The 25,151-nt window shown below is 43.0% G+C and overlaps 1 protein-coding gene and 1 long non-coding RNA gene across 3 annotated transcripts in view; one reads left to right on the top strand and one right to left on the bottom strand.

The window, feature by feature from the left end:
- Window positions 1-25,151, bottom strand: part of LOC115138623 (sine oculis-binding protein homolog A-like) — a 71,620-nt gene that overhangs the window by 38,574 nt on the left and 7,895 nt on the right. The gene's annotated exons all lie outside the window — the stretch shown is intronic.
- On the top strand, window positions 21,098-22,696 carry LOC115138815 (uncharacterized). Its single transcript, XR_010465216.1, has 3 exons — window positions 21,098-21,227; window positions 21,346-21,381; window positions 22,382-22,696. It is a non-coding gene; the product is annotated as an uncharacterized LOC115138815 (long non-coding RNA).

Raw genomic sequence — 25,151 nt, forward strand, 5'->3', positions numbered from 1 at the left:
ACATACACAATTTTATCATACACAAACAATGTAACTCTATGTTGGCTATCTGTGGTTTTAGAAGACTTGATTCTGTCAGTTATGACAGTGATGTCAATCACCATCTTCCCAATCATAACTTCTGATCAAGCTGATCCAACCAACGTCTGCCTCCTCAACTGACCAGGTCACCCCCACAACAACGCCCCAAAATGTAGGAACAGTAAAGGGCCTGTTTTCTTTTCACATATGCTTATAACAGCTGGCACCATATGCCATCAGGCCAGTTCAGTTCCCTTTAAGTGACTCAAGCCATGCTGCAGTTAACCAGGGTATCAGTCTGTTTGTGCCATCATGACACTCCATGCCATGGGAGTTGACATGATGGCACAAACAGATCTGGTACCAGGCTATGCCTCAGTTTGCAATGTGAGAAGAAAATAGACCCATCCACATTGGGTGCACCTACTGTAGGTCAAATGAGGTTGTATTTAGAGTGCACAATCCTATGAATTGATTTACTGAGGAATACCCTGGGTTTCTGGCCCCTCAGTACAGGCTACACTATAGGCTATGTGCAAGGGTTAAAGTTCTCCGTCATGGATTCTGGAGAGGTCATTTTTAAGATCAGTGTAGAGGGGGGCTGGCTTGAAGATGACAGCTTTATACAGTTACAAATACATTTATTCTCAAATATTTATTTTCTCTTTTACGCTGTGTGCACTGAACTAAGATGTATGATTGTTGATGACACTCCGTTGTTCAGATGAAGGGAATGAAATAGTCTGAATGCACACCACAGTAGCGCTCAACCCAGACAGTGGTGTGTAGGCTCCTGTGTAGGCTCCTCAAAGCCTATAATTTATCACTCAGGATGATACTTTCCAGTGGTACTATTTTTGCCATGGAATGTTGTTATTAAAACAGACCCATAGTAGAGTAGTTTACCTATTTACCTAGTCGGCTTGTTGTTGTGTGTTTTATGTGAAATAAACATTCCGAGTGCCATAGGAGGGAAACGTATTCTGACAAGCAGTCAATGCACAACAATTCTTAAAGCGCTACTGCCTTTAAAAAGCAACGAATCCCTTTGAAAATGGCCTATGTGGCATCGATATGAGTCAGAAACAGTTATTCTAGTGTCAAAATGTACTACGAAGTGTAAATAGGATCATGTTGGTCATAAAGTCAGTCTCGTCTAAAAGGGAGTTTGGAACATCCGTGCGTCACTATGGGTAAATGAAGGTTGGGTTTTGATTTGACGATATACATTAGCCCACTAACATGGGGTGAACAGCTGCGGTAATTGCTCTCTATCCAATAGACCATGAGACCGACCTGCCCAGTAGACTTTGTTTACAAAAGACGTCACACATTTTTTTACTTGAGAAATACTGCTCTAAACACCTTAGTTAGATGTAAAATTGCCAAACTAAACATCCTTGGCAAAAACATAACTCATGAAATCTGTAAAAAGTTTTATCGTAGATTCATTCTGGAGATTTTGTGAAGTGAAATAGGATTCCGCATCAACAGTGTTTCATGGGGATCCGTCAGGAAACACACCCCCGAGATTGAATTCTAGTTTTTCTAATGAACAACAGAAAAACTCATGTGCCGATTGGAGTGTTCAGTGGCTCTTTAATGCAATTGCAGGAAAATACCTTTAATTCAATTGCAGGAAAATACATTTCGGCAAATATATTTTGAAAGCAGTTTGGGCCTTTTGTTTAAAAAAGAGCGGGATCCTGGTTTTATGTTGTTACCATGTTTATTTCTCTACTCCTTCAATTGTGTGGAATCATTTTACAAATGCAGTTTTCCAAGCTGAATTTCAAGCAGGGTTTAGGAGCAGCAACAGTTTGCCATGGGATTTTTGTTGTTGTTTTGACCGCTGGTGTGTTAAAGATGCTGTTATTGAGAGCAGGGTTTAGGAGCAGCAACAGTTTGCCATGGGATTTTTGTTGTTGTTTTGACCGCTGGTGTGTTAAAGATGCTGTTATTGAGAGCAGGGTTTAAGAGCAGCAACAGTTTGCCATGGGATTTTTGTTGTTGTTTTGACCGCTGGTGTGTTAAAGATGCTGTTATTGAGAGCAGGGTTTAGGAGCAGCAACAGTTTGCCATGGGATCTTTGTTGTTGTTTTGACCGCTGGTGTGTTAAAGATGCTGTTATTGAGAGCAAGTGTGATGACTGGATGGTAGTCACAGCTTAAGCCCCATAATTAACCGTCCTTATGTCTCAGACAAGTTTTAATTTGTTGTTATTTTGTAAGCTGCTTCATGATTTGTACCGCTCCCTCAGAAAGATGCTGGTGTCTTCTCTTGTTTTTTTTTTAGCTGTAGAGGACTGAGCTGGGTAGAGTGTCTACCCTCTTGTGGCTTGTATTGGCAATTCAATTGTCTCCTCTCCTTGAGCAGTGCCTACTGGTATTGTCAACAAAGTTATGTGTAGACTAGTGACCTCAGACAAATAGTCATCCAGTAAATGTAAGCAAAAGAAAAGCCGGGAAAAAAAACAGCCTACACTAAATCAAATGGAGGATTGACATAAGAAAATAAGAGTGTCTCAGATGATGCAATGGAAACCAAAATAATACAATTAGTGTGATTTTCCTTCAGAGAGTTCTAGCCTACTAAAAGGTTGAAGCAAAATAAACACACTGAAAATGTGTCTAATTTCAATGATAAATTCCATGGAATCTGTGCTGTGTAGATTATGTTAGGGCCAAGTGCTGTCAAACTTGATTTTCCTGTGTTTGATACAATGAGTGTACAAAACATTAGGAACACCTGCTCTTTCATTGATTTCGACTGACCAGGTGAAAGCTATGATCCCTTATTGATGTCACCTGTTAAATCCATTTAAATTGGTGGAGAAGACAGGTTAAAGAAGGATTTTTAAGCCATGTCATTGAGATGTGAATTGTGTGCGTACCATTTAGAGGGTGAATGGGAAGACAAAAGGTTTAAGTGCCTTTGAATGGGGTATGGTAGTAGGTGCCAGGCGCACCGGTTTGAGTGTGTTAAGAACCTCAACACTGCTGGGTTTTTCACACTCAACATTTTCCTGTGTGTATCAAGAATGGTCCACCACCCAAAGGACATCCAGCCAACTTGACACAACTGTGGGAAGCATTGGAGCCAACATGGGCCAGCATCCCTGTGGAATGCTTTTGACACCTTGTAGAGTCCATGCCCTGACGAATTAAGGCTGTTCTGAGCGGTAAAGGGGGTGCAGCTCAAAATTAGAAAGGTGTTTCTAAAGTTTTGTATACTCTGTGTATATATTTCCAAACTGAGGTTGGAGTAATACTGTGAAATTGTAAAAATTATGACAATGCCCTTTTAGTGTAAGAGCTTTTTGAAAAGACAGGTGGTAAATCACCAGGCGGTAAATTTGTTATTAGACCAATAAGAAAGACTTCCAAACCTGTCTGCCAATAACAGATCATTTTAGTTTTTCCACTCCCCACTCAGACCACTCCCAGACAGTCCAAGCAAATTCTTGCTTGAGAAATTTATCTTTGCTAAGAAGCCATTTTTGTTTATTGTTGTCCTTTTTAATTGAAGACAATCAAAGCTATTTAATTGTTACCCAGATATTATTTGATATTGAGCTGCTTTGTTCATTTAAATGCTCAACCCGAAATGAGTGTGTAACATGAGTAGGCAGCGTGACATGAACTCATCTAAACATTTGACTTTCATTCTTAAAAAATTCAGTTCAGCAAAGTCTGGAGTTACGGAGTGTGGCAATGCAGAACAGAGGAACTTTCACTTTTTTGCAGGGAAAGACCTTGACCCAGTTTGACTTTTCTCTGCGAGTGGCTTCCATTGTTTTCAACTGAGTTTTTGTCATCACATGTAGGAGTTCAGGAAATATTTAGAGGTAGATGCCAAATCCTATTTTGTACACTAAGGAGTTTATCCAATTGCTACCCTCAAGTGATTGTGTTCTCAATTAAGAAAATGGGTATTGATGCTTTGCTCCAAAAATTGTCGCACTACATGTGATAAATTTTAAGAGCTGTGCAGTACTAGGCCATGTACTAGACCAACAGATAAGATTCAGAAAGCGCTGTAGTAGTGCTACCCATTAAAATGACATTGACCCATCTCTCTTTCTGTCTCCCTCTTTCCCAGCACTCATTCTGTTAAATTTTGGAATAAACTTCGCACTTAGTTCAAATGGATTGATTACAAAGCCTCATAGCTGAATTTTTCTTAATTAGCCCTTTAAGCATCTACCCTCCCACCACCACAACAAAGGTATGGCAGGTGAAGAAATCTAATTTTTTACTTCTCTAAACTATCAGCCAGATAGTTAGTTACCCTTCAGTGCAATCTCTCTTCAGTTGGGATGAATGGGTCCTCACTATAAGAAAGACAGGGATGGACAGGGAATGATTAAAAGAGTGCAGGAATCCAATCCTGCCATGCACACAATCCTGCCATGTGTTGGAAACCATATAGCCCAAGGATGTAATAACCTATACACCTACATCTGATATGACAATACATTTCAGTGTTGTAGCGCAGGGACAAAGTGGACCTCTGACAGGCTGACTCCTCACCGTCATCATTGGTTGGCTGGCTTGTATTTCCTACTGTCTCCGTCCAAGACGCTGCACAGATCAAAATATCCTCAATAGCAGACAGGCAGACCCTTGTGGAGTTGTGTTTCGGTTTTCCCTTTCCTTTCATTCTTAAAAAAATCAGCTCAGTTATCTTTGACCAAAGTCTGGAGTTACAGAGTGTGGCAATGCAGGACAGAGGAACTTTCGCTTTGTAGCAGTGAAAGACCTTGACCCCGTTTGACTTTTCTCTTCCATTGTTTTCCACTGACATTTTGTCGTCACATGTAGGAGTTCAGGAAATAGTTAGAGGTAGATGCCAAATCATATTTTGTACACTGAGGATTTCCTCCAAATGTTAACCTTGAGTGATTGGGTTCTCACAGAAAAATGGTTATTGATGCTTTGCCCCAAAAATGGTCTAACTACATGTGATACATTTTAAGAGCTGTGCAGTACTAGGCCATGTACTAGACCAACAGATAAGATTCAGAGAGCGCTGTAGTAGTGCTACCCATTAAAATGACATTGACCCATCTCTCTTTCTCTCTCCCTCTTTCCCAGCACTCATCCCAGCCCCACCCCTTTGCAGGAAGGGGGTTATGATTGATTGATGTGCCATGGTGTGGCGACTGGCATAAATATTAATCAACTGCCATCTTCAGGCTGCAGACTTGGCCAGTCTCGCCACAGGCAGAGAACATTTTTGGTGTGGTTGCTGTTCTTTCAATTGAAAGCTATAGGAATTTCAGTGTAATTTCACGCCTCATAATGTCAGTTTTTACCTCTCAATAAATATTTTTTGTTTACCTAGGGCTTGATGTAGGAGAAATGTTTGAAACCTGGCAAAAGTGTACTGAATTTGGTTGAGGCTACATGCTGTTATTTTTGTTACAATTATGAAGACAGGAAAGAATCAGATGACAACTTGTTTCATGTGATGGTTTTCCTTAGGTTCCACTGAGATAGGGATTTAACAGATAAAATTAGACCTGTCAGTTTCCGAACTTATCTGTTGCACTTACCGTATCTCCCATCTTCCCTTTTTAAATCTCTCTATTCCCCTCTCCCTGCCCATCTCTCCCTCTCTCTCCCCATCCTTTTCTCTTGTTCTGTTCCTCCGCCTCTCTTTCTCCTACTCTTTCTTCCTCTGCCTCTCGCACTTTCCCTTCATTCTCTGTCTGTCTCTTTCGTCCTCTCCTTTGCCTCTTTCTCTCCCCGGTTAGTGTCTGGGCGCAGGCGGAGTGGGTGGTGCTCGGTGTCTACTCAGGGCTCTAACGAGAGTGTGATTCATGGCACAGGGGGCTCCCTGGGGACAGGATAAGATGTTCTCTGTCGAACCGCTCCCTCGGGACCACAGTTATTTTATCTTCACAGTGGCCAGCCCACCACTAGAGCCTTGCAGCTCTGCTTGAATTGTGTTTGGGGCTCCGTTCTGCTGGCAAACTATGTGTTGTGCCACAGCTGATCAATATGGTTCGGTCTTTAATTAATCATTAGTCTCTTGTCTAAGCTTGCTTGTTTAAAGCTACACTCTGAGATGTATTTATTATTCTACTATAAAAGGATGGGTTCCACCAACAAAAATGCAAGCAATGGAGAAATATTCCAAGGTGCATTCCATGACATGAATTTTCACAAACAGACCATTTTTAGTTTTTCCCTCACCTTCCTTCATAGCTGTGCTCTCAGGTTGACACTTCCCCTAACCTTTTTTTAATTGCTGTCTGGCAATCCAGCTACTGAAAATGTTTATCAAACTCTCAACTCTTGAGTTGATGTCTTGAAGGTATGCTCATTGAATATAAAGCCCTCCACCACTTCTTTGACAATGCAGTTGAACTAATTATGATTTTGAAAGGCAGTTGTCTCCATGAGTGTGTTGACCTTTCTCTATGTGTCACCCCCATGAAGCAGCAATTAGCCATTTTCTTTGCTTAGCATTGATGCGAGGGAATAAAGGGATTTTTGGGGCGCCCCTGGAGAGAGGCGTTGAAAGCTACACACAACGTCATTAATATAGTGTCGCACCACCTCTCATTTCCATACAATTACTGGGAATTTTCTTTGTCATTGTTAAGAGGCTGCTTACTTAGCCCGCAATTCCACGCCAATTCCCTGCTTGCCATAATATATTTTGGGATGATGAAAATACGTATGTTTTGTTTGTTTTTTTTACTCCTGAAGGACATTTTATTTAAATGTGTGGGAAAGATGAAATATCATACATGAAACGGAACATTTTGGCAAATTCAAGATGTGGCCCAAGGCATGCCTGATTTGTGTCGATCTCACCTACAATTCATTTTTCTGTCTTCATTCAAATGTCTTTTCTGTGTATGAAAAGAGCATATCTCCACAAATGTATAAACCAAATGTCTTTTCTGTGTATGAAAAGAGCATATCTCCACAAATGTATAAATCAAATGTCTTTTCTGTGTATGAAAAGAGCATATCTCCACAAATGTATAAACCCTTACCCAACAATAAATGCCTGATTGATGCCTGGCCCTCTTCTCAGGGGCCTCATCTATGACAGCAGAAACAACCTTCAGATGAGGGGTCTGGTGGTCCTGTTGATGTCCAAGGCAGCTGGTCCCAGCCAGCACACAGCCTCAGACCACCTGCCCCAGGACATGGTCAGCGGCATCTACCCCAGGTAAACACGCCTCATGTTCCTCCATAGCTTTCTTTCCTAGTCTCCTTTCCTTCATTACCACTGACTTGGTGAAAAGACAGGAACATACTTTTCATTGCTCCTGATCTGACAGCACCCACACACACCAGCTCCAATTTGTCATTTTTTCCGATGACAACATTCACTTACTCACTCACACGCAAGCACACCGCACACATACAGAATGTTGCCCAGAACATGGAATTTTGTGTGGAGATTACTCTACAACCATGCCAAGTGGTTACCAGAAGTCGCTGTTGTGTTTGGCAGGTGGTACACTGGGTGTCTGAATGGCCTTTTTCTTGCTCCTAGCTGGCAAGCAGCACTGCCTCAACTATAGCTTCAGTGGAGAAGTCTGTCAAGCAGGACGGGAGGGGGGCTAGTGTGGAGTGGCTGTAATGAATATGCTTACAGTCTGACTTATCAAGTTATCGACTATCCATACAATTAGGACTCCAGCTATTGAAATGACCAACAATTAAAAGTAAACAAAAGCAATACATCAGCTACTTCAGGATCCCCATACTGCAAAATGTTGCATCCAGTTTCATGAGGATTGTGTCTTCTACTCAAATAACATTTTATTTGTCACATGCGTAGACTTTACTGTGAAATGCTTACTTACGATCCCTTTCCCAACAATGCAGAGTTAAAAAGTATGAAAAATGAGCAAAAATGGAAATGGTAACACAATAAAATAACAGTAACGAGACTATACAAGGAGTAGTTGAGGTAATATGTACATGTAGGTAGGGGTAAAAGTGACTAGGCAATCAGGATAGATAATAAACAGAGTTTTAGCAGCGTATGTGAAGAGTGTATGTGTGTTTTGCGTCAAAATGCATGCATGTGTGTGTGTGAGCGTATGTAGTCTGTTGGAATGTCAGTGTAGTATGTGTGAGTGGGGGTAAAGTCCAGTGAGTGTGCATAGAGCCGGTGCAACGGAGTCAGTGATGTGTCATGATGATTAACTATATTACATCATACTCCCTGTCCTTTGTATTCCTGTCGACTCTCTCTGACACTTTCTCTCACCCTTCTTTCTCTCTTCCCCCTGCCCCTCTCTGCCCCTCTCGCTCTCACTTTGTCTCGCCCCCTCTCCTCTGTTGAAGGAATGTGGGCTCATTAGCACCTGGGCCAGAGCACTGATGGGGGGATTGATTTATACCTCCAGGGGAATTTTCTCCTCCCTCCTGACAGACAGCATTTGTAAAATGTCTCCCACTCCAGTGCCCAGTACTGATGGCTCACCAGGGATCTCAGCATAGAGAGAGGGCCAGAGCTGTATGGAATCAGAGAGATGGACAGACAGAAAGGGAGACAGACATAAACAGACAGACACAGAAGACAAAACAGCCAGATACCCAGAGACAAAACAGACAGATGCACAGCTGTATTGCAGGGTATTGCGGACCCTGTAGAGGGAGGAAAATGGAACAGAACACTCAGGACAAGGGGCGTGTTAGGGGCGGGAACGCCTCAGCAAGATGGCATGAGTTGCTATGCAACCGGCTGCCGAAGCTATTTATACACAAGTCCCCTTCTCCCCTTTTTCCTCCCCTGGCTCCAACGCTGTTTATCATGAGTTGAAGATCTGAGGCAGAGACTGCGAGGCTTCTTTAGGGGTCCTAGTGTGGGGTGGGAAGGGTGTCTGTTGAAGGGGTGGTGGTGGTGGGAAGTGTGTCTGTTGGAGGGGTGGTGGTGGTAAGTGTGTCTGTTGGAGGAGTGGTGGTGGGAAGTGTCTGTTGGAGGAGTGGTGGTGGTGGGAAGTGTGTCTGTTGGAGGAGTGGTGGTGGTGGGAAGTGTGTCTGTTGGAGTGGTGGTGGGAAGGGTGTCTGTTGGAGGAGTGGTGGTGGTGGGAAGTGTGTCTGTTGGAGTGGTGGTGGGAAGGGTGTCTGTTGGAGGAGTGGTGGTGGTGGGAAGTGTGTCTGTTAGGAGTGGTGGTGGTGGGATGGGTGTCTTTTGGAGTGGTGGTGGGAAGGGTGTCTGTTGGAGGAGTGGTGGTGGTGGGAAGTGTGTCTGTTGGAGGAGGAGTGGTGGTGGTGGGAAGTGTGTCTGTTGGAGGAGTGGTGGTGGGAAGTGTGTTTGTTGGAGGAGTGGTGGTGGTGGGAAGTGTGTTTGTTGGAGGAGTGGTGGTGGTGGGAAGTGTGTCTGTTGGAGGAGTGGTGGTGGTGGGAAGGGTGTCTGTTGGAGGAGTGGTGGTGGTGGGAAGGGTGTCTGTTGGAGTGGTGGTGGTGGGAAGGGTGTCTGTTGGAGTGGTGGTGGTGGGAAGGGTGTCTGTTGGAAGAGTGGTGGTGGGAAGGGTGTCTGTTGGAGGAGTGGTGGTGGTGGGAAGGGTGTCTGTTGGAGGAGTGGTGGTGGTGGGAAGGGTGTCTGTTGGAGGAGTGGTGGTGGTGGGAAGGGTGTCTGTTGGAGGAGTGGTGGTGGTGGGAAGTGTGTCTGTTGGAGTGGTGGTGGGAAGGGTGTCTGTTGGAGGAGGAGTGGTGGTGGTGGGAAGTGTGTCTGTTGGAGGAGGAGTGGTGGTGGTGGGAAGTGTGTTTGTTGGAGGAGTGGTGGTGGGAAGTGTGTTTGTTGGAGGAGGAGTGGTGGTGGTGGGAAGTGTGTTTGTTGGAGGAGTGGTGGTGGGAAGTGTGTTTGTTGGAGGAGTGGTGGTGGTGGGAAGTGTGTCTGTTGGAGGAGTGGTGGTGGTGGGAAGGGTGTCTGTTGGAGGAGTGGTGGTGGTGGGAAGGGTGTCTGTTGGAGGAGTGGTGGTGGTGGGAAGGGTGTCTGTTTGGGAGGAGTGGTGGTGGTGGGAAGTGGTGGTGGTGGGAAGTGTGTCTGTTGGAGTGGTGGTGGGTGTCTGTTGGAGGAGTGGTGGTGGTGGTGTTGGAGGAGTGGTGGTGGTGGTTGGAGGAGTGGTGGTGGTGGGGGTGTCTGTTGGAGGAGTGGTGGTGGTGGGAAGTGGTGGTGGGTGTCTGTTGTCTGTGGTGGAGGAGTGGTGGTGGTGGGAAGGGTGTCTGTTGGAGGAGTGGTGGTGGTGGGAAGGGTGTCTGTTGGAGGAGTGGTGGTGGTGGGAAGGGTGTCTGTTGGAGGAGTGGTGGTGGTGGGAAGTGTGTCTGTTGGAGTGGTGGTGGGAAGGGTGTCTGTTGGAGGAGTGGTGGTGGTAAGTGTGTCTGTTGGAGTGGTGGTGGGAAGGGTGTCTGTTGGAGGAGTGGTGGTGGTGGGAAGGGTGTCTGTTGGAGGAGTGGTGGTGGTGGTGGGAAGTGTGTCTGTTGGAGTGGTGGTGGGAAGGGTGTCTGTTGGAGGAGTGGTGGTGGTGGTGGGAAGTGTGTGTGTTGGAGGAGGAGTGGTGGTGGTGGGAAGTGTGTTTGTTGGAGGAGTGGTGGTGGGAAGTGTGTTTGTTGGAGGAGGAGTGGTGGTGGTGGGAAGTGTATTTGTTGGAGGAGTGGTGGTGGGAAGTGTGTTTGTTGGAGGAGTGGTGGTGGTGGGAAGTGTGTCTGTTGGAGGAGTGGTGGTGGTGGGAAGTGTGTCTGTTGGAGGAGTGGTGGTGGTGGAAAGGGTGTCTGTTGGAGGAGGAGTGGTGGTGGTGGGAAGTGTGTCTGTTGGAGGAGTGGTGGTGGTGGGAAGGGTGTCTGTTGGAGGACTGGTGGTGGTGGGAAGGGTGTCTGTTGGAGGAGTGGTGGTGGTGGGAAGGGTGTCTGTTGGAGGAGTGGTGGTGGTGGGTAGGGTGTCTGTTGGAGGAGTGGTTAAATGTAAATGTAAATGTGGTGGTGGTGGGAAGGGTGTCTGTTGGAGGAGTGGTGGTGGTAAGTGTGTCTGTTGGAGGAGTGGTGGTGGTGGGAAGGGTGTCTGTCGGAATAGCTACCAGTGCCAACATTATTATTATTGTTTAGCTGCATTTGTACAGGATGTACTCAATACCCTGCTTTATACTTTTGCTGCAGTAGCAATACGCTCAGTATTTGTCTAAGATTTGTACCCAGGTTAAGATTTGATTTAAGTAGTGGGACCAGATAAATTAATCAACTGCATTGAATGTTGAATCCATGAATCAAATGTTAAACTAGCCTAAATGTTGAGAACAATTTTTCTATGTAATTTTCATCCCTAACTTGTAGTCTGTTAAAATGTCTACACCGACACATTTTAATCCTGTGTGTTAATAACATCAATGCAGTGGCAGGGATTGAAATGAAAGACATTGTCAAAGAGAGGCCAAATGTACTACTCTTCACAGAAGGGGGACAATGGGTATGATTGAGCAGCGAAATAAATGACATTATAGCATTTTACTAACAACTCTCTCTGAGCAACTGTAGAACATGCAATTACCTGCTGCCAGACAAGGCATGCATGTGTACGGTGTATTATGGGCAGGAACAACTAGAATTGACAGATGACTGGATTTGAAATGTCTTATCAGGACTGTTTCACACCATCTGAAAGATGGCCCTAAAGTGTCCATCAGCGCCCCCATCCCTGGCTCCCTCCTCAGACTGATCCCCCCCTGTCTGTCTTGCCCTGGCAGGCTCAGCCCATATGGAGGGGGGATTTAATTATCTCCCAGCAAAGACTGAATCAACGTTTGATTATAGCCTCCCTCAGACTATGTACAAAGGCTCCATTCAAAAACAATTTGCATGTCTTTTCTCTGGTAATCAAGAATAGCTGTTATTTCTAATGACTATAATGGCATTTAGTAAAGGCTTATTTATTTTTCCTCAATAATGGATAACTTTTTATTTTTAAAATGTATTTTAAAGATGCGTTCAGGAAGATTGAACATTACCTCGTTGTTTTTTAAACCTGCCGTTTTGGACTCGACGTGTCAATGCATGGCTCATACATGCATAATGAACCATCTGCAGGCCTATCCCAGTACATTCTTATTACCTGGCATCATTTAGTGCACGAGATACGCGCTCGTTCATGTCCTGTAGTGATTACCTGGATACGTGACTTTACCGTTAGTTATTTAGATAACAACGAAAATACATAGAATATATCGATCAAATCTTGCAACCTAAGTTTCAAAATTTGAAGTTAGATCTGTTAGACCTCGGTTGTAGTTTAATTTCTCTCTTTCAAAAGACTCCATTTCTCTGGAATAGTGTTGAGCGATTAACCGAATTGTATGTGTTTTTTCGGTTATTAATCAACTAAATGACCAATTTTGAATTCCATTTAGTTCGTTTTAGTGAGCCCAACGTTTCTCTAGAGATAAATCAAATCATTGCAGTTGATTGCCAGCGATCATCATTAATCAGGTAGACACTAAGGCTATATATTATCACAACAAGCAAACATATTGTAAGTAGGTTATAACTTTTCCATTGTATAAATTACATTATCACAATAGATTGCTTACCATACTAGTCTGTACAGCAATGGGAATTAGCCACAACCATGCTTAAGGGCGGGTTTGGGTAGGTTACTTTCTAAATGTAATCCGTTATTAGTTACCTGTCAAATTCTAATCAGTAATGTAACTTTTGGATTGCCCAAACTCAGCAATGTAATCTGATTACATTCAGTTACTTTTAGATTACATTCCCCTTCAGGGGCATTAGAATAAGACAAAAAATGTATTTTACCAATTGAATGACATCTATTGCAGGATAAATCAATGTAAAAGTTTACATAGCTGGCATATATGGATTTTACATTTTACTTTATGGGTTGGTTATGTAGGCTTCTTCTAACCCATCGCTTTCCACTACATATAATAATATGATTCAATTATAACTTTACATTAAAAACCAAAGTCTATTAGAATTCCAGTAATTCCAATAAATGTTATACCCCTTGATCTTCAAGAATAGGACTTGGAAATATGGAAGTATAGATTAGCCAAATTGTTTTACCTGAGCATAACCTCAAAACTAAGGACTTATTAGCCAGCCCTACTCTGTTTATGATTTTGTTGTCATGGAGGACTGATTAGGCTCATTGATTCGAGTTGAAAAATAAATGCTGCGCTCATGGAATGGCATGCTTTGGAGCACGACTGAGAAGTCCTATTTACATGTGAAAAATGAATGCCATATGCTGCATTTGCTATAGGCCTATTGTTTACCTTTTTGTTGGTGACACTTTGATATCTTGATAATATGCAGCTGTTTAAAGGGCAAATCCACAGCTGAGAGATGTGCCTGGAGAAATGTAACCACTCTCAGATTAATAGACAGAGCTATGGATGCAAGGACTGACCATCCACAATATCAAAATTATTGTTTTAACCATGTTATGAATCTATGAAGTGTTTATTTACAATGTTTACAAACATTGGAGAAAAACAATCTTTTATTTTGGCACGTTGTGTTAGCCTTTTAAAATGATCAACTTGGATTAGCTAATTGATCGCTAGAAAACCCTTTTGCAATTATGTTAGCACAGCTTTAAACTGTTGTTCTGATTAAAGAAGCAATACAACTGTCCATCTTTAGACTAGTTGAGTATCTGGAGCATCAGCATTTGTGGGTTCGATAACAGGCTCAAAATGGCCAGAAACAAATAACTTTCTTCTGAAACTCATCAGTCTATTCTTGCTCTGAGAAATGATGGCTATTCCATGCGAGAATTTGCCAATAAACTGAAGATCTTGTACAACGCTGTGCACACTGTCTTCAGAGAACAGAGCAAACTGGCACTAACCAGAATAGAAAGAGGAGTGGGAGGCCCCTGTGCACAACTGAGCAAGAGGACAAGTACATTAGTGTCTAGTTTGAGAAACAGACGCCTCACAAGTCCTCAACTGGCAGATTCATTAAATAATACCCCAAAAACACCAATCTCAACGTCAACAGTAAAGAGGCGACTCTGGGATGCTGGCTTTCTAGGCAGAGTTCCTCTGTCCAGTGTCTGTGTTCTTTTGCCCATCTTAATATATATTTTTTGGCCAGTCTGAGATATATGGCTTTTTCTTTGCAACACTGCCTAGAAGGCTAGCATCCCGGAGACGCCTTTTCACTGTTACCGTTGAGACTGGTGTTTTGTGGGTACTGTTTAATGACGCTGCCAGTTGAACAAATGAAAATATATTTGACATTCTTCAAAGTAGCCACCCTTTGCCTTGATGACAGCTTTGCACACTCTTGGCATTCTCTCAACCAGCTTCATGAGGTAGTCACATGGAATGCATTTCAATTATTCAATCAACAGCCTTGTTAAAAGTTAATTTGTGGAATTTCTTTCCTTCTCAATGCGTTTGAGCCAATCAGTTGTATTGTGACAAGATAGGGGTGGTAAACAGAAGATAGCCCTATTTTGTAAAAGACCAAGTCCATCTTATGGCAAGAACAGCTCAAATAAGCAAAGCGAAATGACAGTCCATCATTACTTTAAGACCTGAAGGTCAGTCAATCTGGAACATTTCAAGGACTTTTAAAGTGTCTTCAAGTGCAGTCGCAAAAACCATCACGCGCTATGATGAAACTAGCTCTCATGAGGACCGCCACAGGAAAGGAAGACCCAGAGTTACCTCTGCTGCAGAGGATAAGTTCATTACAGTTACCATCCTCGGAAATTGCAGCCCAAATAAATGCTTCACAGAGTTCAAGTAACCGACACATCTCAACATCAACTGTTCAGAGGAGACTGTGTGAATCAGGCCTTCATGGTTGAATTGCTGCAAAGAAACAACTACTAAAGGACACCAATAAGAAGAACAGACTTGCTTGGGCCAAGAAACATGAGCAATGGACATTAGACTGGTGGAAATATGTCCTTTAATCTGAGTCCAAATGTGAGATTTTGGGTTCCAATCACTATGTCTTTGTGAGACGCAGAGTAGGGGAACAGATCATCTCTGCATGTGTGGTTCCCACCATGAAGCATGGAGGGGGAGGTGTGATGGTGTTGGGAGGTGCTTTGCTGGTGACACTCTCAGTGATTTATTTAGAATTCAAGGCACACCTTACCAGCATGGCTACCACAGCATTCTGCAGCGATACGCCATCACATCTGGTTTCAACAGGACTATGACCCAACACACCTCCAGGCTATAAGGGCATAAGGGCTATTTGATCAAGGAGAGTGATGGAGGGCTGCTGCTGCTCCAGTTTCAACTGTTCTGCCTTATTATTATTCGACCATGCTGGTCATTTATGAACATTTGAACATCTTGGTCATGTTCTGTTATAATCTCTACCCGGCACAGCCAGAAGAGGACTGGCCACCCCACATAGCCTGGTTCCTCTCTAGGTTTCTTCCTAGGTTTTGGCCTTTCTAGGGAGTTTTTCCTAGCCACCGTGCTTTTACACCTGCATTGTTTGCTGTTTGGGGTTTTAGGCTGGGTTTCTGTACAGCACTTTGAGATATCAGCTGATGTACGAAGGGCTATATAAATAAATTTGATTTGATTTGATTTGGCTGCATCAGATGACCTGGCCTCCACAATCACCCGACCTCAATCCAATTGAGATGGCTTGGGATGAGTTGGACCACAGAGTGAAGGAAAAGCAGCCAACAAGTGCTCAGCATATGTGGGAACTCCTTCAAGACTGTTGGAAAAGCATTCCAGGTGAAGCTGGATGAGAGAATGCCAAGAGCTGTCATCAAGTCAAAGCATGGCTACTTTGAAGAATTTAAAATATATTTAAAATATGCACTTTTTTGTTGTTGGTTACTACATGATTGCATATGTGTTATTTCATAGTTTTGATGTCTTAACTATTATTCTACAATGTAGAAAATAGTAAAAAGGTGTGTCCAAACCTTTGAAAAAATGGTTGTAGCAACTACAGATTGCCCCTGTAAGTCTTATCAAAAGTGTGCGAGTTTGAGCATGTGTCCATTAGGCCAATGGATGCACTTTGCAGCATTTGCAAGAGCGCATTTTTCACTGGCTGTCCACTGGTTTCCAAAACAATGATTGATAGGCAGCTTAAACTTGTTGAATTCACCCATTATTGGGTTGAAATACACATTTAGATGTGTGAACAGCCATCCACAACAACCACAATCCCTGAGGCACAAATAGCTAAATGAGAGAGCAGTAGTGTGATTCACATCAATGCGCTATGTAGATATCAATAACAAGTGATATTTATCCACTGCAATCACCTCATGTTTCAGCATAATCCATAGATTTGGCCCTAATTTATTTATTTAAATTGACTGATTTCCTAATGAACTGTAACTCAATAAAATCTTTGGAATTGTTGCATTTTATATTTTTGTTCAGTGCATGCTTTACTGATGAGAATTCGACAATGTATATATTTCCTCTGTAGTCAGAGGAACCTGGCTGAAGTCACAGAGCTCATCCACACGGCCTTCCTGGTGCATCTGCGGATCATCAACCTAAAGGAGTGGACCAACTCTGACGGTCCCCTGAAGGACATGCAGTTTGGAAACAAGATGTCCGTTCTCAGTGGGGACTTCTTGCTTGCCAATGCTTGCACTGGACTGGCCCAGCTAAACAATACTAAGGTATGAAATAGTCATCATATAACATTCTGTTGGAGATGGACACATTTCTTGCCCTGTAGCTTTTTCGTTCTGCCTTTAAATGTCTTCCAAAATGCAATCTGATTTCAGCCTTTTACCTTTGAGGTTTCAATAGATTGTCAGTGAGATGAAGATGATACTTGACAATGTTGAGATGACTGCAATACAGATAAGGAAATTGATGAGAATACAAACTGTATAAGCAGAGGAGTTTAAACACCACTTACATCAGCTTGCTGTGTCAAGTTTTCCTGGCCGTTGTGGATTGATCGAATCAACAAATCTATTCTCTCACTTAGGCCACTGGCAGGCAGACTGATACTCACACACACACACAAAATATGCTTGGGTGGGAATAATGCACCCCCATTTACACAGGTTACATTCTCTTACGCTCTTCTACTCATTCTTACCAAGCACTTCTGCAGTGTGCGTGTGTGGGCATGGGGGTCACAGTTCACTTCCAGTGCATACACTGGCAATCCTTTGCTGACAGAATGTGTCACCAACCTCAACTGTCAGAATGTGTCACCAACCTCAACTGTCAGAATGTGTCACCAACCTCAACTGTCAGAATGTGTCACCAACTGTCAGAATGTGTCACCAACTGTCAGAATGTGTCCTCAACTGTCAGAATGTGTCCTCAACTGTCAGAATGTGTCCTCAACTGTCAGAATGTGTCCTCAACTGTCAGAATGTGTCACCAACTGTCAGAATGTGTTACCAACCTCTACGGTCAGAATGTGTCACCAACCTCTACGGTCAGAATGTGTCACCAACCTCTACGGTCAGAATGTGTCACCAACCTCTACGGTCAGAATGTGTCACCAACCTCTACGGTCAGAATGTGTCACCAACCTCTACGGTCAGAATGTGTCACCAACCTCTACGGTCAGAATGTGTCACTAACCTCTACGGTCAGAATATGGCTGCACAAGAGGATCATAATAACCTATTTTCTCTCTGCTTTGCAATCTTCCAAATTCTCCCCTCAGCTCAGATTGTTCATGCTCAGACAGACAAACAGGCATTTAAAATTACAATTCTGATAACTGTTTCTTTAAATTTGGGCATTGTCAAATTGATATACATAGGCTAGGCATTTTTAACACCTTACATGAACATCATGACACTCATTTGTTTTGCAGTATAATTCATATTGTCATCTTTTCAATAATGTAATGACATTCTAGAGCTCCCCCTGTTGGACATATATACATGTGCCCCCCACTATCCCCCTAACAGTAAAATGTTCACAAGAGTTGTAAAACAGCTTACTTGAAATTAGTACTCGCATGTCTAAACTATGGTCATGACACTGTCTCTTAAATAAACGGACAGTCACAAATAGAGACCCCTATTCAATACTTGATAGAGATGAATGTTCACACTAAAATGTTCACACTCACCAATTGCTTGATATTTTACATTTTTCAAGGATTGTTGTGGGTTACCAAGACAGACATGACTATAGTAGCAGTCATAGCATAAGCGCTTAGAGGTGTATAAGCATTTCACATAAACCAGTGAATTTTTTTAGGGGAGCAATTGATCTGGATTATGTGTTCCGGCCTTGAGAGGAATCCTAGGCCGGTATAAATGGTAAAGTGATCTCGGAGCCCAGCTCCGGTTTCTCTCCCTCACAGACCTGTCGGCAAAACACGATCTGCCTGGATTTGGGAGTAGAGTAAGGGGGAGGCCGTGGCTTATCTGATACTTTCCAAAAAAAGACCCCCCCCCCCTCCCTTCATTTTCCTCATTCACAGCCTAGCAAAGACAGCACATCTGGGAACACTGTAGGGGTATTGTCCTTTTGGGCCTTTTGTGAGGCTTGAGTTTCTTTAATATTTCCTAAAGGATCTGGTTACCCCGAGCGCACTATGAAGACTCTGATAGAGACACGCTCTCAAATCATGAAAAAACCTCTTGACTGTAAGAGAGTACAACATATGGATTGTCTTATCTACCTAGAACTGTACATCTTTGTGCCCATACGCTGTTCTTTAGGAGCAATTGATTGTGAAAGAAGACAAACCTGATAAACATCGTGTTTGTGATTATTTAAACTCGGTCACTGATTTGGACAAGCATATAAAATAAGGTGCCTGACTGAATTTACTTTGTAGTATTAGTATCATGCGTGTGAGTGAGGGTGCAATTTAAAATGTAGTCCTGGATTCCCACTGCAAGAGGGTCTGGGCAACTGCAGACAGATGACACAATATGATGAGTTTTTTTACATTCATTCCACTACATGCCCACACACTTGGACCTAGTAGACTTGTGAGAATTCCTCAAAGGCGCGGGAGGGAGCTAGTGTAAAACATTATGAATATACAATACCGCCCAGCCACACCCTGTTGAGCAGAGTGAAGTTATATCTAAAAACAAGAAGGTATCAAATTGATAATCAATTCTGAGTTGGGTTGTTGATGACAAGAGCCCCAGCACCAGATGTCAGACCACTGCTCCAGAGCCTCATCAACCCCTCAGCCCTCATGACATTTCCTGATTTCTGCCTTGCCATCTGCCTTTCAGCTTCTCAGACTGGATACCTGATAAAGCCTCATAATACAGTTTAAACTGGGGGTCGCTATAAATAAGATTCAAATTGATAAAGCTCAGTCTGGGTGTGCTTAATAAAAACAGCAGGCAGTCCTCAGTCAGTCCACACTGGTCTGCTAATGAGCTGGCAATGTGAGGAGTTAGAGCTGGTCAATTTACAACCCAGACACCCTCTTAGTCTAAACCCCATCCCCATCTCTCTTTAGAGCAATTTCAATACTACGTAAAGTACTTTCAATGGTGGTTAAGCAAAGCTTTTTTTGCTTTTGCGTTTGACAGGTTGTGGAGTTGATATCGAGTGCCATTGGTGACTTGGTGCAGGGAATCTACCATGAGATCCACAACAGTTTGGAGGTAAGACAATTACAATACCACTACCAGGGTCACCCTAGCCAGCTAAAGTTACAGGTAACTGCCAAAATAAAGGAAACGCCAACATAAAGTGTCTTAATAGGGAACAACCTCAATGCACCGTGGCACAGATTCTACAGGTGTCTTGAACTCCACAGGAGGGTTGTGACACCCTTCTTTCCATAAAATATTCAGTTGATTTAGTGTTTTGTTGATGGTGCTAGAAAACACTGTCTCAGACGCTGCTCCAGAATCTCCCATAAGTGTTCAATTGGGTTGAGATCTGATGACTGAGACACACACACACCCTTTTAAACCACCTGTGCTCCTTTTGAGACCCCCCTTTCAAAGCCACTGAGATCTCTTCTAGCCATGGTAGCCAAAATAATGGGCAACTAGGCATTGTTGAATACATGACCCTAAGCATGATGGGATGTTAATTGCTTAAATAACTCAGAAAACCGTACCTGTGTGGAAGCACATGCTTTCAATATATTTTGTATCCCTTATTTACTCGTGTTTCCTTTATTTTGGCAGTTACCTGTAGTTACATGATATCATATACAAACTGAGAACATTCCTAAACAAATGTGTCAAGGCATCCCCTAATACAGTTATGGTCATAATAACTAAAAAATGTACCTTTTTATTTTTTTTTATACAAAAAACGAAAACATGCATTTTACTAAATTATTAATTTGGACAAACTATTTAGTGGGCATAAATGAATAACACTGTTCTATCAGGTATCTGCTATTATTATGTACTGGATGCTACTGGACGTACCTGATTATTTGTGCGGGTAGAGAGATACGGTTTTACACCTCACCCTTTGAAGAAGAGCTTTCCCAGCAGAACTCAGTGTTGTGTTCTACCTCAGAGGAGGTTCCAGTTTCAACCTGGGCTCTTCTCTCCTTGGAGCTTTATACTGTGTTTATAAATCACTATTTTAGAACAAAATACATAGTTTTAGTCTACAGTTTATATTTTTCCAGTGAAATGCTCTTATGTACTATATATTCTATGGTTGGAGCTGTTATTGGAAATATAGATATTTGGATAAAATGTACTTCTACATAATGGAAACAGTCATAACTGAATACATAACATTTGATGTAAACTGCTCTTCTCAGGACAATAGCCTGACTGATGAAATCAACATGGTCACGTTGGAGGAGCAGACATTCTTGTCCCATGGTGCCTTGCTGGCAAAAAGCTGTCAGGCAGCGATGGAGCTCGCCAAACATGACAAAGATGCACAAGGACTGGCTTACAAATATGGCAAGCATCTATCATTGGGCCACAAGGCAAGTATTGCACAAAATCTGAAAGATTGGCTTTGCTGAAAAGTATAGATTCATGCTGCTTCCCTTGTCTTTCCTAAAAATGTGAAAATGTGAGTGAAAAGGACACAGCGTGTATTTGCAATATACTGAGAGATGGTGAAATGTAACATGTAAGGATCATGATTAGGCTGTCATGATTATAGACTCATGCTGTCATTCCCCCCTCTTTAGTTGAATTCTGACCTGCAGCTATTTGTAAAGAGCAGCAGCTCAGCAGACCCAGTAACCTTCAGTTTTAACTCGGCCCCTGTGGTTTTCCACCGTCAGATTGTGGGGCAGGAGAGATGGTGTCATCAGCTGCAACGGGTACTGAACCACTTATCCTGTGCTATTACTTTTTCTGACATTTTAATTGTTTATATAGCTACAAGGTAAATATGAATACTTCTTGAATTTTCTTTCCCATCATTTTCTCTGTAAACAGGCAAAAACTATTGGAAGACAAATGGACTATACAAAGGTCAGCAGGGTGAATGTACATACAGTGGATGTTTTTTTATTGTGGTATGGTAGCAAGGTGTGTTGCAAGACTGTCAAAGATGCTTAGATAGTGTTGATATCCACTGTAACCAATCTCAAGTTTGACATTTCCTTCCCAAAGTCAGTTAGAGAGGAAAGGAGGGGACAGATGGGGGTGCAGGAAGAGACAACGGGGGGGGGGGGGATCTCTGGTCACGTCTGAAACCAGATCGTGGGGGATTAGGTACCCAAGACTATTTGTGGAGGAGACAGAGAGACCGAGACAGTTGCATTGTCAGAGAATCTCCTTCATGAGGACACGAGGGGGATATGGGGAGAATGTATCCTCCTAACTGCACCACAGTCATTGTAGCTACGATCATTTTCATATAGATTAGTATTTACAATATAATACATGTGTCCTGCTTGCCTGGGCTTTTACGCTGAAATACATATTGTGTCAAACACTAGGTGTGCCCTGTGCGCTGCTCCTGTTAGTCTTAAATGTAATGCAGTCTGAACAACCATGGAAATGGTCGCAGTCAGACCATATTTTGCATATCTTGGCCACCTGTTGTTCAACATAAGAAGAGAAAGTGATGGACATGACTTTCTGGGGACTAATGGAGTGTGGAGGAGACTTGGAGTTTGCTGTGTCCCCGTTTCCAAACTGAGGAGCGTGCACCCACATTAGTGCAGTGGAGCAATGCTCCCTGCCTGCTGTTTTTTAAGCGAAAGCCCACAGGGTCTTTTCAGTCCCAGAATTCATTAGGTAGAACGCCCTAAGCAAAAAGATCTCCTGACTGAGCCGGAGCAGAAGGGGGGAAAGACACCCAAGACTACTCAGTGTGTCTGGGGGAGGGGGAGTCTCATGACCAATGTAGTTTTATATAGACCACTGCACATTCCCATCCTCAGTGTTCACAATAGGATGCTCATTTCAACATTTGCTTACATAAAAAAATGCTGAAGTCATGTCCTATGGTCTCTTCCTGTAACAGCTGCGGTCCACGATCAAATTGGAGAAAGGTGTCACCTCGACAATAGATCTGTGCCGTTACCACGGCAACAAGGCTCTGGAGTCCATCCAGTGTTTCCCTTCCTCTGAGGCACGTTCAGCCTTGGAGAACATCGCTCGCGCTGTCACAAAGTTCTGACCCCCATACTCTCCTGTGGCCTCAGGACAACGTGCACAATCAATCGATGCTATAAAAACAATCTTGGTTCCATTTAAGCCAATCAGTGAGCAGAATACTCACGACCCCCTAAGTCCGACCGGTGTTTACTGGAAATGAAACTACAGATCACACCTTTAAAACTCCATTTAACTGTTTGCTATTAAAACAATTCACATCCAGTCATCTGTTGAGTTATTTTGTGTTTACTACTTATTGCTATTATGATTTTGCTCTGTCACTGTGCAACAGAAAACAAAAATCTAGGATGGGAAAATGTCAACTTTCGTTGGCCGTGCCACGAGGAGCACACTTGAAGCTCCGCCAGCAGTAATTATTAATGAGTCCCATTCCCGTGACCTGCAGCAAATGGACAGGAAATGCAAGGGTATTGATTGGGGCGATGTGCGCTGTGGGTTGGCGCCAGGGTGGTGGCCTGTGGTTTCCCTGGCACTCGGCAGGGGATAGCCAAGGTGTGAAACTGGGTAGAGAACAATGTTCCCTCTAAGCATGAGATTGAACTTCACTCAACTTTCTAGAGTTTTCCCCGTTAGTTAACACTATCAACATTTCCCTTTACTGTGGGAATTGTGATCGAATCAACACAATATTAGCCACTTTCAATGCAACATACCGAAACAAAACAAACTATGCAAGACTTCGTATGCAAAACAAACTTTGAAAGAGATTTTGTTTTAGGCAGAACGCATTGGAGTATGATTCTATTGCATTGACAGGCATGACTCAGGCCTGTACTCTACACAGACCGGTGAGCCTTAACCAGTCAGCTGCAGTATTGCAAAGCAGACCATTTATCATATGGATTTGTGCCATTCACTTTGAACTGGAGTTTTACAGCATGAGCGGTCAGGATTATTATGCGCTTGTTTTGAGATCAAAGCAAGAGCTGCATGTAGCCACGTGTGCACATTTGTACATATTCTTTGCTGGTTAGTGAGTTATTAGTCCAGTTATAGATCATTTGTAGTCAGCAATGGGGGAGTGATTGCATCGTACAAGAGCACAAAACGTTTACATTTCTAGACACCTTTGAAAAGCAAGTCAGGTAAAGAGCTTTTTTTGTCCTAAAGGGGCACTATTGTATTTTGAGACAGACTTGAATAAGCTAAGTAACCAATAGGCAGAGGGTAGCATCATTTGTCTGATTCTCTGTAATAATGGTAGAGACTACAAAATAAAATGTATTATTTTTACACTTTAAAAAAAGTGGTTTTTGCATCAAACACCTAATTTTCAGTCACCTTGTCTGAAGGACAAGTGGATGAACAGGTTAATGTCAAGCCCTGCATGTTTATGTCAAAAGTCTCATGGTGTAGGCCTTCATTGAACACCACACATTGGCTGCTACTGTAGGCTGAATGATATAACAGCTATTTCCATGTTAAAATGTTATGTGATGCATTTTCTCCATTGTTTTTTTCATAATAGGCCACTGGTAGGCCTACATTAAATAGCCACAGTATCAAATAGCCACAGTATCAAATAGCCACAGTAGCCTAAAACAGTAAATTAAAGCGGGTACAATAAACGCGCACTGGAAGTTGCACAGAAATTTCACAAGATTCAAGTTTGCACTCAACAGATCTGAAATTTGCTCAGTGCCAAAAAATAGAGGGAACATTGGTGGAGAAGAGTCACCACTACCATCAGTGTCTGTCTGTTACATGCGGCCTGGCCTGAAGGGCATGTGGTACAGAGGAAGGGGAAAAGACTAGGACTGCGAGGCTGATCCAGTAATGCAGAGGGCATTTAAATAAAAATGTGCATCTCAGTCGATGGGATGTGGGTAGTAGTTTGAGTCCACTCCTATGTTTTTGGCTCTGTTAGGTTAGCTGCAGTGTTGCCTCCATTTAGTAGGAACATTGTGTACAAGAGCAAGCCTCTGGCCATTGATGTAATATTAATCCATGCCGTGAGCAGACAGGAGGAAAAAAAACAAGAAGTTAAAGGGACCAAACATAAAGAGGAGACTAGAGGGAAACCGATTTGGGCCTTCAAATAACTAAAATAAAAGTTTTTCTTAACTGGGATTTTTTTCCTGAGAACATTTACCGGTCTTTCTTGAGATCCTTGCTACAGGCCCAAAATTACAGGTGTGGCTCTCTAGTTAGAATTCGGTCCTTACACTTCAAGGCAGGGAGGGAGGAAGGAAGGTTGCAGTTTAGAAGTCTCCATACAGAGTGACCGCTCCATGTACAGTATCATACATCTGCAACCCAACACTGTTATTGCTCATTGAGATGATTTTTGTGGTTTGCTATCCGTCGCACCCAGACTGCTAGGTTGACAAGATGGCTGAGTTTACACAAATAACATTGGAGGGGGCAGCAGGCAGCAGCTACCCCCTGTGAGTGGGTGTCTGTGTGGTGTAATTACAGATGGGGCGCAGTGGAGAGCCAGCCAGCACAGCAAAACAGATTCCATTACAGCATCCCCACATCATGCTCTTACAGACAGAGGACAATGCCACTTCAAAGTTCACAAAACAGAGACTTCAGACTTCAACGAGTGTCTTCAAGGGACGGCAGGGAGCCTTGTGGTTAGAGCATTGGGTCTGTAACCCAAAGGTTGCTGG

Source organism: Oncorhynchus nerka, linkage group LG12, assembly GCF_034236695.1.
Source record: "Oncorhynchus nerka isolate Pitt River linkage group LG12, Oner_Uvic_2.0, whole genome shotgun sequence".
In the NCBI taxonomy this organism is placed as follows: Eukaryota; Metazoa; Chordata; class Actinopteri; order Salmoniformes; family Salmonidae; genus Oncorhynchus; species Oncorhynchus nerka.